Raw genomic sequence first — 11,063 nt, forward strand, 5'->3', positions numbered from 1 at the left:
CTTGCAACAATTTTTTGATGGAAAAAATATCTTTACTTTTAATAAACATTTTGTCTTTTACTCGTAATAAGAGTAAATTATATTTTAAAAATTTATGGATCTTTATCTGCTCATTGATTTATCTCAAATTATCACACACTATGGAATTAAGTTCCGTACTATTTCTATTTACGTACCTAAAACTTACAAATATTTATTTACCTAACATATTTTATACCTAACATATGGTATTTTTACCTAACATATTTTTAAGTTTGATCAGAAAATCAATGTATGTACTAATTCAGGATCGTTAGAATTGTAACAAATTACATATGCACCAAATATAAAATACAGGTATTATACCTGTATTTGGTGACACCTATTCCCCTAAGCAAACACCCGTATATTGACCAATACCATCATACATCCATTTCGGTGCAACAGACAGTATTGCATGCATTCATTCAAATGTAATAAACCTACAATTGTATGTCGATACGTCAACACTGCGGCTTTCAGATTTCCCTCGACACCAAGGTACTCGTAGCGATTCTATCAACACTGAAATGTAGGGGTTTACTTTAAACTTGAAATAGACTAAATCATTCGACAATACAATGGCAACTTGACTAAAATATGCATATAGTATAACAAATAACACTCATACCTGGGAAATGTAGATTGTCGATGACCCTAATTACTAAATCTTCAGCTCAGCTAGAAAGAGAATACAATAAAATTAGCAAATTTTAATAATGTCATATATAACAAAAGCAGGAATACATACAATAAAGTAACAAAACCGTTTAAAAACAGGTAGTAGACAGGCAGAGAAGAAATTTGAAAAAATATACGTCAGACCGACGCAAAGCAGCCATCATTTAGTTTTGTCACATATTCCAAAATATCATCATAATTTTCCTGCCCTTATCCCATTTTTATTTGTGGCCTATCTTCTCTTTCCATACTTCTCACAAACAAAAACATATACTTTTAATTTACATAACACAATTCAATTCCGAGAAAAGCTATTTTCAACCACTAAACAGTCTTACACGGAACTTTGACTTCTACTGAAACATATGTAGGCTATCGGCAATGAACTCAAAGCTTTAGCAATTAATGCTAATTAACGAAGTTTCTCTCCAATATCAAGTCGAATGCAAGTTGCTACAACTTGAGTGTAAACACGGAGTAAGGAAAGATGAAAGGAGATGCCATAATATATAACTAGCTTCTGCCAGCGGTTTCACCCGCATCCCGTGGGAACTACTTCCTGTACCGGGATAAAAAGAAGGCTATAGCTTTCCTCGATAAACGGGCTATCTAACACTGAAAGAAATTTTCAAATCGGACCAGCAGTTCCTGAGATTAGCGCGTTCAAACAAACAAACTTTTCAGCTTTATAATATTAGTATGGATGTGCAGATAGGTCAGGTGCCTTCTTCTAGGTCAAATACGTACAGTGGGCATGACCGAAACGATCAATTACGAGGAAACTAACGGAGCATTCGGGTTCTTTGACACATCTGTCAACTATTTTAGATATTACAAAAAATGATCGGGTCTAAAGAAAGCGTATAAGGGCGAAGACAGTAGCGTTCCTCGTCCTCCGAACACCCGCATTTTGGCGACGCTACTTTCTTAGGAGATTTTTCATTATGACACCTCCGCTAGTAATGTGTTTCTCCATGAGTGTTACGCTTTTCAGTTCGTCGCCAACTTTATGCTATGCAAGTGAGAGTATTCACACACTTCAGACTAAATAGTCGACCAACAGTTGGTTGGCCCATCATCCTCCATCCTCCGAGCCTGTTTCCCAACTATGTTGGGGTCGGCTTCCGGTCTATCTGGATGCAACTAGCCAGTGCAGTTGGTTGACCCAATGGTTATATATATTTTTTTAGAGAAAATGTTGTTCCAATCAAAATTTTCAGTAGGTCTTATACCGGCTAAATACCTGATCTTCGCAACATGCGTACTACCATTTATCTTCATACTGATTTATGATCCCAAACAAACTATCGGCCGACTAAAAGTTTGCAGTCTGTGCGTACTTTCAGTTGTAAGTTGGACTCAGGGATTGTTCACACCAAACGTATTGTCCGCCGCTGACTGTGAGTATACTCACAGTCGGCCTCAGTGTGAACGTCGACTCAATCTGCAGTACGCGTACTCACCAAGCCGACAATAGGCTATAGCGTACGATGCGCTACATGTGTGAACAAAAGAATACGCTCGTGTAGGTTCACACTAGATGCGTACGCTGAGCGGCCGACTATTCTACACATAAAAGAGCTCAGTATTTGAAGTTGCTCGTAGCATCACTGCGCGGCGGTGCGGACGCGGCGGAGCGGCGGTGCGTACGCGGCGGAGCGGCGCTATTCGGCAACTGCGTCCGCGTAGCCAATCCGCGTCCGCCGTGCATAGTCGCGTAGTAAAATAATCGGCTACTGAGAGTCAGCTACAACAGACGACGTAACAGCGTATAGTCGGTTCGGTGTGAACGACAATTTCAATATATATGGAAAAGCAATAAACTGCGTAACGCGCGCTCACAGTCAGCGGCCGACAATACGTTTGGTGTGAACGATGCCTTTGTGCAACACTTCTTGAAGTTCTGTTGAGTGCTAAGTCTTTGTGGCTTTTATGAAATGTGTGATACTTTGGATTTTGTTAGTTTCTCTTGTGAGTTGAGTTTGGTTGTTGGTAGATTGTATTTGAATTGCATTTTATATGAATCTCTCTCTCTCTCTCTTTCCTGCTATGTGTGATTATCAGGTTACAAATCGTTCTTAAAACAATAAACGACTGTTTTTTGAGAAGTTATAAGGCCAAATTACACTTTAATATTTCTTCTGTTCTACTGGTTGGATTCTAAATCTGTAGTAAATGCATGTATGTATGTATCCAGTAGGATACATCGTTCATCATGGAGGGCATTTGTACCACTTAGATTATAAACAAAATAATTTCTGACTGTACAAAATTTTCTCTTAAAATAAAATCAACAACATAAACATTAAATACGATATGATTGTACGTTGAGAGGCTTCGGAACTTCCTCCGACATCAGGTTACATTCCCGTGACGTCATACCGTATGTTTTGTGTTTCAAGTCTAAATGATTATTGACTTGGTATGTAAAAACATAATGTTCTTTCGTCGGTAAAGGGTAAAATCGTTATTGGTTGATAACTTTTGAGATAAAGGTAGTTGAAAGAATTTTAACTCTAAGATAAACTTTTTTGAGCTATACCTAGTTTAAATGGCTAGCTTTCACACTGTGCCTTATGTTTCAGTTACTCAATAACTTTGATAACAATTGTCTCTAGGACTTGCACAACAAAATAAAACCCATTCACACAATTCTACTAATTTTCAAAAGCTCCGAATTGCTACGGATTGCTACGAAATGACTACGAAAGCTAACCTCTAACTACGCCATATAAAACGTTGTACCCACTTGATTTGTGGTACAATATACAGTTAATATATACAGGCTAAGTTTCCTCCCCTCTTTCCCTCCCCTCCCTTATTCCGTACTACGCTGAAAGCAATCGGGGAACTTGTAAACATGGTTGAAATTTTTCATCATAAGTGCTTATCTACTGAAGTTGGGATTATGTTAGTGTATGTGTGTGTGTGTGCGTGTGTGTGCGTGTGTGTTTGTTTTTGTTTCAGTGCTTATGAGATCAGTGGGACTGCGTGGTGAATATTATTAGTGAAAGGGGTGTGTCTTTTTGATGAGAATGCTGGTTTTAGCAAAGGAAAGCGTTTTGTATTTAAAAATACAATACGCAATAAATAAAGTCTGCAATAGATACAGTTCTATTTGCTCTTCATACTTATTTAAATGTTAGAATATTACAAATACTGAGTAAATTTTAGTAACATAAATCCATAATGCTCAGCTAAGCATTAAACCACATCATTTGTGGTTAAATCACAAACTAACACATTTCTACATTGAAACGCACTAAAAACACTATTTAGATATATTACATAGTAATTATTTGCGAAAGCCATTCCAATTTTAAAGGAAATAAACAACTTTATTTTTTTGCGAGAAGCCGAAAATCGATCTCCGTGGCGTGCACTTGGAGAGGTCTATGTCCAGCAGTGGACTGCGATAGGCTGATGATGATGATGATGAAACAACTTTAAAAAACTCAAACAGACTAGAAAAACACATACAGTAAAATAACCTAACAATACAATTAAAAAGAAGCCATTCAATAAAACAGCTTATCAAAAGCACATAATGTTCCAAAAAAGGACTTTCACAGAAAAAAATGCTAACATTTTTTTGTCTTTTTTCACACATTTTCAGTCGCCGCCAAAGCGGGGTTAACGCCCGGAAATATTATAGAAACGAGATAAACGGTATTAGAGTGGAGAAGAGAGACTCGAATACCAATGAGTATTCATATTTTAAGACTGAGATTGTCAACCTTAATGGTGCAGGTTTTAAAAAGGTAGCATCTTTATTTAGTTAAAATATGCGATGAGATACGATTTTCTTTGCGTGGATGAAACTCTACGTAATCTAAAATTGATTTTGTCATGAAAGCTATTAACTTCTGTACCTTGTGTAACTACTGCTAGAAGGATACTTTTTCTTTGCCATTTCAGGTCTGAATTTCGGATGCCATTTCGATGTTTGGGATGCTAAGTGTAAGAAAACAATTAAATTCCATCAAAGTCCATAATTAATAATTTCCCACTTAGGAACACTGAACATTATAGACAAGCTTGGAAGGTTTTAGAAAACTTTTAGAAATATATATATTTTTTTTGGTAAAATTATTCTATCATCAGAAAACTCCATCAAAGCTCGTAATCTTATCTTACATTATAAAAAACTCATACACCATACATGCATGTTATAAAATAACTCACCGCCATTTCACTTCACCATAATCGGCATAAAATCCCATAAACGCAAGTAAATAGCTTTCCATTCTATTAAGCCTGCAACCATGCGATCTGCTAATAAACATGAAGAAAAAACGTAAAAAAACGTGTAATGTAACTCTTAAAGAATAATGGTATTAACCGTTTTTCTGCGAGGAAATCGAAGCTTTGCCAGTAACAACCACTTTATTGCAAACAAAGTTTTTCGATTGGAATACGATGTAAAATAGCTGTTAGTTTGAATAGCTTTAAGCAATTACATAATTATGTCACTAAATTACAGCATGGCAGGAGTTTCGGCTTCCATTTGCAGGTATTTAGTTGTATTTAGTTCAGTTATTCGGAAACTGAATAGTCTAAACGTATCAGGGGATATATTTAAGGCTGTGCGAAGTTCTCTAATAACATCTCGCTCATGGAGTTCGGCAATCGTTCTATGTTAGAATAAAATCGTGTTGTCCACGTAACTGAATTGAGGTGACAGATAGACCATCGCTCCATGTAAAACACTGGTACTCATCTGCATATAATTGGACTGAAAGCCGACCCCAACATAGATGGGAAAAAGCTGACCAGACGATGATCAATTGTCACCGGTAACCGTTTCCTTCGAAAAAAGACTAAGCAGGTGATTCTCATAAAACATACTAGGTACTTTAAATTCGTTCAAACATTTAATACCTTCAAAAAAGGACTGCATAACGTATAGATCTATGAACATTCACCATTATTTTTATACTAGCTGTGTGATATGGCACGGTTCCGAGCATGCATTCGCAGAAAGCGTAATTTATGTATGAGCTTTGTCCAGGAGTCCACTATCTCTGGAAGTACGCCAATCCCAGAATTGTGTAGAACTTTGATATATTACTTTAGTTTTTAGAACATTACCGTTCCAGATTTTGTTTAACCTGGATTAGTGTTGGAGGATGTTCAAGGACAGTGAAAAGCTTAAATTAAAATATTTTTTGCAAAAAGTTGCTAATCAAATTAAATATCGTATTTTACTACCCAATGTAAAACACTGGCCCTTAGCTGCATCTGGTTCGACTGCAAGCCGACCCCAATATATGTATTCGGGAGGTAGATGATAATACTATTTTCAAGGTACAAATCATTCCTGCCGGGGCTGCGGATTGTTCGAAAGAGATACATAAAAAGCCTATGACGGAACACGACAGTTTTTAGTCAATAAGAGTCTGACACTCCCTCACCGCTGCTAAACCACCACGGGAGGGGTCATTTGATGATTTTTGACGTCGTTAAAAAAACACAAATCATTCGTCAATCTTATTGTGAACTCTAGCTCTTGTCTCAGACTCAAGTTAATTAAATCAGGTCTCCAATTGATAAGTTTAAAACCAAGGGTTAACTAACCATCTGTTACGCAAAACTTTAGAAAACTCAGTGACGCGATCAAACTGGATTATCTATGCGAAACTTACTTCTATTAATTGAATCAAAAATTCAAAATAGTTACAAACTCAATTTTAACGAAGTGCACTTAAAATAAAAACATTTTTTTGTTGAATTTTTTTATTACTCTTTTCAGCTTTTTTTTTATTTTCTTTTCTTTTTCTTTTCATTACTCTTTTTATAAAACCGCTGAAAAGTCGTGGAAGTCGTGGTGGCCTAGTGGGTAAAGGACCAACCTCAAGTATGAGGGCGCGGGGTCGATCCCAGGTCAGGCAAGTACCAATGCAACTTTTCTAAGTTTGTATGTACTTTCTAAGTATATCTTAGATACCATTGACTGTGTTTCGGATGGCACGTTAAACTGTAGGTCCCGGCTGTCAGTGAACATCCTTGGCAGTCGTTACGGGTAGTCAGAAGCCAGAAAGTCTGACACCAGTCTAACCAAGGGGTATCGGGTTGCCCGGGTTACTGGGTTGAGGAGGTCAGATAGGCAGTCGCTTCTTGTAAAGCACTGGTATCAGCTGAATCCGGTTAGACTGGAAGCCGACCCCAACGTGATTGGGAAAAGGCTCGGAGGATGATGATTCAGCGGTTTTTATAGAGTTTCACGTGTCATCGTTAAAACGACTAGTTGTCAGTTGTTTTGTACGATGAAATACACTAGTATGAAAAAGTTAGGCCCTTTTCTCATGCACGTAGTATGAGCTACATAGAGCTTTCACAAGGCACGGTGATCGTGCCGCTACTTTCATATACAATTCAACTTTACAAGAAGGCTGCTGTGCCGTGTGTTGTATGTGAAAAAGGGCCTTAGGGTTTGCCGCAGCATAGACTGTTCAAGAAGACCTTAACTTAATCATTAACAACCATAATCTTCCTTTTAACATGTGTGTAAAATAATTTCTAATGCCTACCGTTCTAAGAAGTACTTAACAGAAAACTATTGTAGAGGAGCGTCAAACCGAATGACTTCAGACCGCCAAAATGATTTGTCCTCTATACCGTAACTCAAGATAAAGTGTTTTTAACCAGCCTAAATTAACTGCAACCAAAAACATACCTTAAAATAAACGTCCGTTTTCCCCGACTTCGACACGACAGAACACACGATATCCGCACGATATAAACTGAAACCCGTGACATCAGGCAACACGCCACGCGTGTCTGTCGGCTCCAGTATCTGTGGATACAGTGACGTTTGCGCACTTGTACTGCTGAATATATGACCTTGGAAAGTAAATAAATAAAAGATTTTTTACCAAAAAGGGAAAAAAATACAAAAGGGATATACAAAGAGTAGACTAATTTTGGGGTTTTACAGTGATGTAAAGAACGAGCGTGTAAATAAAATAGTCATTAAAACTTCAGTACCATTTATTTACAGCAGAGTATCGTGAAGGCGAGATTCTACCGGTTTGCGGCACTATGTTCAGCAAATGCTGTCACAAAAATTGCGTGCAAACCTTTCTTAAATATCCGCGTTTCACCTGATGTGCGCGAATATGTACTTTCTAACTGTGAACATGCGCCGACCCGTAAAATCTTGTTCTTCGCGACCAAAATGTGCGCCAACAACAATGTTGAAATCTTGCCATTACGTTTACTTATATCACATGTAACGTAGCTCTCAAGACAGCACAAGTGCCTGAACTCAGCAATCCTTTACAAGCCTCTACACATGCCATATTCCGATGATATTTTTTTGCAAATTCATTCGAAAAGTATGCCAAATGCCTAAGAAGCTAAGATGGCGATTTTCCACGCACTTTAACATAAAGGTCACGAATTTACTAGACTATTATACTACAAACTTAGTACTGCAGTCTATTTCACTCATATTTATAGGGCATAGAGTTCATTTTTGTATGGTTGTAGGGAGTAAATAAGTTGGTTGTTCCGTAACATTTGTTTGAAACAACGAGTAAACTCGAATTCAGCGGATGTATTGAAAATAATGTATCAAGTTATTTGTTTCATGAAGTGATGAAATACAGACTGATTCGCTGGTGGAAACAATAAGCTAGTGAATAGCGATGTCTGTGTTATTGTCTTTATGTTAAATAATTTGATTTTGTATTGTGTCTGAAGTGAAATACCGTTGATTTTTATTGAAATGGGGATCAATTCAAGTGACCGGCTATATTATTTTTTATTAGGAGTCATCAGTGCTTTAACTGGAGTAACTGTAAAACTATTTAAAAAATGTAAATTATGTTATTGTTTATTTTCGGTCTTATGAAGTTCTTTGGAGATTTGACTTAACAGAAATGACTGACATAAAGTGCTTCAAAATGTTTGTACCAATTACATCACATATCAATTAACATCGGTTACATCTCAATCGTTCACGTTATTCCAGCTTTAAGTAAACTCAACTCTTACGTTCATAGATCTATAAACATTATATAAAACAAAGACGCAATAAATTAACAAACCAACAATATTTTCGCTACAAATAAGAATCGGGAAAACTCCTAACAATACTTGAATCAGCTAATATATTACTGAAGGTACGCGTGGTAGCGAATAGGCAAAATTCTACTAAATCAAACTGTGACCTCTGGAGTGACGATAGGTACCTATCGGGAACATAATGAGTTATAGTTAGGACGTGTGACAAAATATAGGCCTGGTTTTCTTCAGTAATAGGCCTGAAAACCTATATTTTTGCTGGAAGGAAACCTTTAGGCGTACCTTTCTTTTTACTTTGTTTGCAAAAATTGTATTAAAATATTCGTGTTTTTCGCGGTTCTCAGACTATCTGCATAAAAAAATCAAAACATTTAAATCGGTTCAATAGTTTTGTTGTGAAAGCCTAACCGACAGAGTCATTCATTACCAAAAGGAAATGCTGAACCTACAATACATATATTTCGGTAGTTCATATCAAGTAGGATCGGGAATTAAAAATTCAAGTTCAAGTCTAATCGCAAATTTCCGATTTTATGTCTAGTTATACCTACTCTAAGTTCGCTGATAGAAGCGTAATTTAAAAAGAACGAAATGATAACTATTTTGAATATATTACCAGAAATACAAGCCAGCTTTACTATAGGTACCTATATTATCCAAAAAATACCTACATTATTCTATTCCCGCAAATATAAAATTACTTTTCTTTGACTACCAAAGCGCTGAATGCGTAATTGTGAAGTCGTATTATGCAGAATTTCTATGAAATAAAATATATAATTGGATGAGCCAACTGCACAAAGAGAGTAGTAATAATTTAAGTATGCATACTGCACATTGAATAGGTTCACAAAACGTTTTTAATCTCAATGAAAGTCTTTGAGATTTTCTTATGATTTCTCTTGCCTCATTATCCTTCTAAGGTTATGAATTCATTGTACTTAAAGAACGTCATTAGAATATTTTTAATTAGCTAATTATTCAATCAAAATTCTGTTGTTGTTAGGTACAATATAATGTATTTCTTAAAACAGATTTAACAAAGTTTATTGTCTCATCTTACCTTTATTTTTGTAACTTCCGGATAAAAGATGAGTGATTTTCCACAGACCTGAAAAATAAAAATAAACATCAACATATTTGAATGATTGTTACTCAAAAACTACTGAACTGATTTGGATAATTTACAATAACAACACAGCATATAAATTAGCATTCTATAAAGGCAATTTGAAATCCTGTATTTCCCACGTTATGCGCACAAAATCGCTTCCAATTCCTAGTACGAAATAAACCAAATAGGAGTGTGTTTCACCCCCCAAAATTGCATTTAAAACTGTCCCACAGAATGTAAGCCGTTGTTGTTCAATAGTCGAATAATTTGATGTGGCCTCAACGACCCATTTATATTCGTTCCTGTTGAAAAACAACCAAACTGTTCAGGCTATACTGTTGGACTCTCATTTCTCGCTTGGATCATTTCATTGCGTGTTTCTTTTGCTGTTATTCGATAAATATGTTGCTGTTTTCCATAAAATAAAATTCCTTAAAAATGCCTATTATAAACACCTTACAGTCTTTTTACACTGGCAGATTTTTCGCTTTGTCGGACGATGACGCTCCGTTTTTTCGTCCGAAAAATCCGCCAGTGTGAAAATGTTGTAAGGGTCCCATGACAAACGTATTAGTTCAATCAATATAGTAATTTAAGTGGCAACGCTTAATCTGTACATAAGTATAGCATTAAAAGGATTATAGCTGTTGGATGATAGATATAACAATTTCCATGAATAAAAAAATATTTATTATTTTATCTCATTTCTCGCTCAGCTTACAATGGGACCACATCCTAACATCTGAACCTAGATAGTGATTTTAAAATGAACTGGAATGGAAAATGGATTTTTTACGCATCACGCCTTTGTGCGGAACCAGATTTTTTTAAAATCGTATTTACTACCGCGTCTATGTAAAAAATGGAACAGAGAATAATTGATATTGCAGTAGAGTGAGAATTTATGGCCTCCATGGACCATCGTGGATAGGACATAGACCACTTTTTATAGGACAAGGTTAAAATAGAGGATGTTGGGATTTATGGGATTCTAGTGAGTGATATGGATTGAAGCATTTTTTTTTGGATTGTACAAAAGTTCTGTTCGGTCTATGTTTTGGGATTCTAGTGAATGATATTGACTGAAGCACTGTTTTGGGTTCTATCAAAAGTTCCATTTTTTCTATGTTTGCGTGTCATAAATACTTATTCACAATTTCTCCACAAAGCTGATTGAAGAATCCAAGAAACAAATTCATGAAAGATATGCGATTATATTTTG

The sequence above is a fragment of the Helicoverpa armigera genome, chromosome 17 (genome assembly GCF_030705265.1).
Source record: "Helicoverpa armigera isolate CAAS_96S chromosome 17, ASM3070526v1, whole genome shotgun sequence".
In the NCBI taxonomy this organism is placed as follows: Eukaryota; Metazoa; Arthropoda; class Insecta; order Lepidoptera; family Noctuidae; genus Helicoverpa; species Helicoverpa armigera.